Below are 6790 nucleotides of genomic sequence, written 5' to 3' on the forward strand. Positions count from 1 at the left end.
ATTTCCAAGAATAGTTTTGAGTATTGAAGTACACTTGATCATTAGAGAGTCTGAAAAATATTGAATTGACCAGGTCAGATTTGAGGAGTTTGGATCATCGTGTTTCATTACAACCTACATACAGAAACTTATGCATCTTCAAATGTCCTTGCTCAAACATGGAGAACTGCTTTAGGCCATTAAAATCAATAAGATGGCTGGTTATATTTAAATTAGGTAATCAACTAGGATTGCAAGAAACCCTGTCCAAGTTGAGTCCGAAAACCTTTAAAATCAAACTGTAGCTTCCAGTGAGTTACTTGCTCCATGATTTCTGCTGCTTTAATCAAGTCAGGAGCAATTTAGTCATTGCTTCATCAGCATGTATCTGCCACTGCACTAATTCATAGAAAGTTTTGAATGGCCTGCCATGATTTTCTTAAGTTGGGTGAAGCCCATGTGGCCATGCCCCGCCAGTCCTACCTATCTACAAATGTTCAGGTTTCCACATATGGACCACACAGCACATTCAAGGCAATCAAAATCTGTTAGTAGTGGGATGATCCGTCTGGTGTTTTCAGCTATCTTAATAATTAATTGAGTAGCATCTGACTCAATAATTCAATGATCCAATTTGGTCAGTAATGTGACCAGGCTTTCCTGATGATTCATCTAATCGTTTTGATTTCTAGAGCCTAGTGACAGAAATAGTAAAGTTTTGATGAGTTTCTCTATATATTCATATAACACAGCTATAGGAAAATAATTCATACGAATATAACTATGCCACTAATAAGGGTGGGGAGCCATTAACTCAAAAATTAAGGGATTTGTCATTCATATGTCATTCAATGTATTTGTTGACTATGCCATTCCCATTTAAGATTGTTATACCTACATACAATTTTTTAATCTAACATCTATTATCTATCTATCTATCTATCTATCTATCTATCTATCTATCTATCTATCATCTATCTAAAGATGAGATGAGAGAGAGAGAAGGGTACATAAAAATATGAAATATGAAGACAAACATTTGAGAGTTTGGGAAAAATTTTCTTGTTTCATAAATTTAAAGTGTTTCATGAGAAAGAAGTTATGTTTTTTCTAATATAAATATGTACATAATAAAAATAATAATATATTATTTATATATAAATATATTTATGTGTAAAATATATATTTTTTCGGTCCCACTCCTTTCTGCACCACCATTTTGCAGCCTAAAAGAACAAGACCTAGAGGGGTCAAATATTTAAATTTTTATTAAAGTGTAAAGACATATGTAATTAGATAACTAGAAAAAATTATTTTGAAATGCTTGACATAATTACATTTTTAGTAAGAATTTAAAGTGTAACAAATTCTAAGATATAAGGGTCAACAAGAAAATCATAAAATTACTATTATTTTTCTACAGTCATGCCACCCTGAACACGCCTGATCTCGGAAGCTAAGCAGGGTTGGGCCCGGTTAGTACTTGGATGGGAGACCACCTATGAATACCAAGTGCTATAGGCGTAAAAAAAATAAAATAAAATAAAAATAATAAAAATAAAATTACTATTATTTAATTATAAAATACTTTTTGAGAGTTTTTCTATTCCATGAGATTTTTTATCTGACAAAAGGTTTAGTCACCTCTTTAAGCAGAGGATTTCTTCAGTTCCTGAAGATTAATATGTACCAGTAGCTTTTAAACAATGCTTGTCATGTTTGTCATTTATGAAGCAGAGTCATACATAAATTAAGTTTTCCTAAACTATAGCTATGAATTAGAGTCCCATGAAATGTGCTATTGCTAACACACTCTCATGGAATGTTGCTATCAGTTCCATTGTTTTAATGATAAATTTCCTTTAGAAAATGGAAGGATCTGTTGACAGACAAAAAACGGGAACTAACAATGGACTATTTAGACTTGCAAATGATGGAACATTTAATTATTCCAAAATAGCATTCTCCAGTTAGGGTATGATCATTAAATCCATCATCCTTCAGTTTATATGCATGGAACATTTATCATGTCTTCTTCAAACAGGAGTCAGTCATCTAAATATAGATTTTTGGACTATCCATTTCAACATGACATTTCATCAAAAGCCTGAAATTTCATTTATTTTCTGTAATAGATAAAGTGTTTATAAATGATACGATAAGATCATAAAGAGAAAGTAAAGTGAAATCCAGCTTCATACAGAGATAAATACAAACTCCACTTAAGACACTACCACTATAGAAAGAGAAAAATGAGAGACAATATGTCAACTACAACTACCCAGGTAAGAGTCAATGTTCTCTAGATATGAATTTTTTAAATGTGTGATCAGTGTTGGTACTCTGAATTTGTTGGCAAATTAATTTGCATTTAGACTCAAAACAAAGACAGCAAGATCAAGACCAAAAAAAAAAAAAAAAAAAAACCTAAATATACTTGAATTTTTTTTCTGTCAAGTCTTCAAATACTGAAATTTTTTTCTCTCATTTAAGAAATGTCAAAAACAATGTTCTATGAAATTCAGAAATTTTTTTCTATAGGTTGTAATTTTTCAGGAGGTATATATTGTAGCCAAATATTCATTATTTTAAGTCTGATTAGAGAAAAGCGATGCTTGGGATCTGGACAAACATTTCATGGGAAGACAAGTATAAATAAAAATAAAATAATTCTCCTAGAGATATCTCCCTCCTCTCATGGAATGCTTGTGGCATAAGAGGTGCTTAGGAAGGATTTATAATCAAGTTTCCCATCAGAGACCTTGAAGGGAAGGGTCTTATTGGTCCAACATTACTAACTACCCGCCTCGGCTAGACTCCATCTACTCATTTTGTAGCCTAGGAGACCAAAGTCTAGAGAAGTTAAGTAACTGGCTCAGCTCCACATGCTGATGTCAAAGTCGGGTCTTGAGTTTGTATTTCCTGATACTTATTAAAATGTTATTTCATTTTGCCTCTGACAATGAAAAATGTGTGTGTGTGCCCATGTGCATACAAGCCAACAAAACTATCTGTAAAATTTTAACCACACTGCAAAATTGGGAGTGTCAATAACTTATCCCAATTAATTGGACCAACTTTAGAAAAATTTCCAACTAGTGTTCTTGAATAGTTTTGGACATCAATAAAAGGTACAGAAAATCTTCATCTTTTCTTTAAAATACTTAACAAAAGTTATATACGTGTATATATATGTGTGTGTGTATATATATATGTGTAGACAGACAGATGATAGATGATGATAGATAGAATAGTAGATAAATGAATGAAGAATGAAGATAGATAGATAGATAGATAGAATGAATAGATAAATAGATAGATGGATGGATGGATAGATAGATAGATAGATAGATAGATAGATAGATAGATAGATAGATGAGAGAGAATGTTCAAGAGACACTTGCTTAAAATATGCTCAAAAAGTACAAGCAACTAGCATAGCTAACAACATGTGCACTCCCCTGTCCTCAGACCTGGTCTTTTAAAACTGGAAAGACTTCAATATTTTCTCTGATTCTCCATGTATCTGAACCTTGTCGCCACATTTAATGTTAGCTCTGAGTCAATGGTGGTCAATGACAAGAAAGAAGAGAAATATATAAGATGTTAAGTGGTGGAGTTAGCATTGACTATATTTAACTTTATTTCCTATTGTATCTACAATACAGAAATAGGCAATCGCAAGCCTATGTAACTTTCTTTAAGATTTAACTAACTGACATGTGATCTTGCTAATAGCTAGTAAACTCTCCCCAATCTGATTTACCCTCCTCATCCTGGCAGAAGAAGCCTAGTTCATTAAGAGAAGAAAAAGAAAACTTAGTAAGTAGCTCTATTATTGTCCCAGTAGAGACAGAGAAATGGAAGATGTCTCTTTTTCCTTAGAAAAAAACCCTTGAAATTAATATAGATAGATGGCATGAACTTTTAAATACTATGGTGATTTAACTGACTAATTCCTAAATGAAGGATATAAATAAATAACATGGGTATTTTTGATGACATAAGCGTAGCCCATCCGTTTTCTCATAAATCAGCTGGCAAAGCAGAGGAGACAGTAGGAGAAGATTTAAACTAGGAAATCAGATGCCACAGGAAGCCACAACTGATTTTATAATGCATCCTATTTATGAGGCAGCTAGGGAGGTAAATAAATATCATTTGTGTATGATATTGCCATGTCTACAAAACCAGACTCCCATCACTTTGATCAGTGTTTTGCATACATATGGACTGCAAGATCTAGCTTGATATGTGTGATTTCTTACAATAATTGGTCTACGAATCTTCCTTTTGTTGGCATGCAGCACTCTGTGAAAGACGTTACATTTAGGCTCTGCCTTACATAAAATGTGTGCAACATCTATGCTCAACTTCCTGCACCTGTCTCAGCTTCCTTTACTCTGCCCAATTAAAATAGCTTATAACAATGTCCTCGTGTTTACCATGTTTTCATACATAGAGTTTTTAAGTGTGGCACCTTGGAAAGTTTTGGAGGAGAAATCCTTTGCTGGTGAAAGCAGTTTATAGCAAACCTACACATCTATAGAAACATTTCTATGGAAAAAGAAAGAAAAAGTACTGCCAGACATTTCACAGAACTAACTGCTGAAATATCCTTAACATGGACAAAATCTGGTCCCAGTAAAACATGCTTTTTTTACTGTGAAAAAAAATCCTGTCACATCCAGCTCCCTAGCTAGATATATATATTTGTATCTTCTTTCATTCTTCACCAATTCTCCTTTCTCCTCCCCTTCAATTGATTCAATTTTTTACTGTTTCTCTGTGAAATATTTAGAATCTATTCTTTTGCTTCTCATAATTCCTACCTCAATTTAATTTCCACACTATTTTCTCTAACCTCACATCCCTCTCTCATCCCTTTTAATGGCAAAAGGTAAAGATAAAACAGGTTAGTGAGCAGGCTGATTCTACCTGGAAATGCTTCAGCTTTTCTCTTTCTCATTTTTCCTGCCTTCTTGGCCATTTGCTTATATTCCTTCGGCTGTACATTTCCCAAAGCAGGGTACTGAAATGCAAAAGGAAAAAATGAGCATATTTGGTGTACCAGTGCCACATAGTAGAAATAGAAACTAGGAAATTGAAAATAAATTATATGAAAGAATTCAGGAAACTGAGGGACAAATTGTCATGGGATGATTTACTCCTCTCAGTGTCAACATGTAAGAAGGTCAAAGTGAAAATCAAGACAGCAGCTAATATCAGCCCTCAGAAGCTAAAAGTGGGCACAGAGTCAGCCAAGCCAAGTACAAGTCAAAGGTTACAAATGATGCAAAGCACTAGGGGAGCCAGTTCAGGGACTGGGGATGGCCAAACCTGAGCATGTTCTAGCATCAGAGAGGCGTGTGAGATTCCTGAAGTCAGTTAGGGTTTTGTAAATTGAAGTATAAAACTCTAAACAAGGGGACTACGTTCTGTTAAGATCTATAGGAAGAAGGTGGAGAGGGTCAGTGGCTCATGAAGTCTGTCATCATGGTCACTTGTAGGGCGTCTCTTTTGGCTTCGAAAGGATGGAAAACAGAAAGAACTCAGCATCTGATAAATTTGTGTTTGCTCCTTCATCTGAGGGAGTAAGAACAGCTTTTTGTTCCTCCAAACTTAAGGATATTATTTTTCCTCTTCTTTAACTCATCTTAAAATCCAAGCCCCCAAAAGTGTATGTATACATACATACACATATATATACACATATATATTCTCTTCAAATCTAATATATAATATACATTTGTACATATATAACATATTTGAACATAAATATACATATTATATTTATATATTACATACATGTAGATTTGAAGAATTTGGGAAATTAATTTTTAAAACCGAGATTACTGAGAAACAAGGACTGTCTGTCCAGAAGAAGCAAGCTGAATGGTCATTAAGTGATTTACTCCAGAGACTGTTCAGACATCACCATTAACACAGGAATTTAGGGCACTGGCATTATTCATATCAGATGCTCTTGAAAACTGAAAGGTTGGGGAAAGAGAGTAAGGGAAAATAGCTGATATATGATAAATATCTCATAGAATCAGAGAATAATACAACCAAAAAAACCCTGCCCTTTAAATATCTCATAGAATCAGAGAATAATACAACCAAAAAAACCCCGCCCTTTTAAAAAAATTACATATGGAAAATGTACAAGTATTTACATGGCTTTCTTCATCTTTTCTTTTAAAAGTCATTAGTTTCAGATTACTAAGGTAATATTTTTAGACTACACTACATGAAAGACTTATTTTCAGGTAATAACATATGGTGGTAAATTAGCTTTGTGTATTCATTCTCCAGGCATTGGGGTAAATATTTAGTCACCAATATCAATAATAAGTTTGTTACATTCAGCATAATAGTCTTCAAAACCTAGATCTGTGTTTATCGATTAAGATTAAATCAAAGAAAGACTTGGGTAATTTTTAAGCCATAATGACGTCTTTCTTTCCTGACAATGAAATAAATCTAACAGGCATTCCTTTTAACTAAACCCTTGAGAGAGAAGTTACATTAGCGTTTGCAGAGATTGTTAAATTGGAACAAGAGTTAGCTATTTGTTTCTGTGTTATTTTGCTTTAACATTTTAATGACACTATAAATTTTGGAGCTAACATAAGAAAAAGTTCCAATCAGTTTTCTTATATATTTTAGGATGTTCTGTGAAAAGTTCCAGAAAATCTTCAGATTCGTGTTTTAAAACATGTTGAATTGTCATCAGAATAACTAATGATGGTCAATAACATCACCTGTCACCCAGAATTACTTCTGGCTAAGACAGAATAAACGGAAC

General features: G+C 33.4%; 1 pseudogene; it reads left to right on the top strand.

Annotated features, from left to right (window-relative positions):
* The first annotated feature begins 1394 nt into the window (after positions 1-1394).
* LOC120584166 (uncharacterized) lies at positions 1395-1503 on the top strand (annotated as a pseudogene).
* The last annotated feature ends 5287 nt before the right edge of the window (positions 1504-6790 follow it).

This window comes from Pteropus medius, unplaced genomic scaffold, assembly GCF_902729225.1.
Source record: "Pteropus medius unplaced genomic scaffold, Ma_sr-lr_union100, whole genome shotgun sequence".
NCBI classification, from domain to species: Eukaryota; Metazoa; Chordata; class Mammalia; order Chiroptera; family Pteropodidae; genus Pteropus; species Pteropus medius.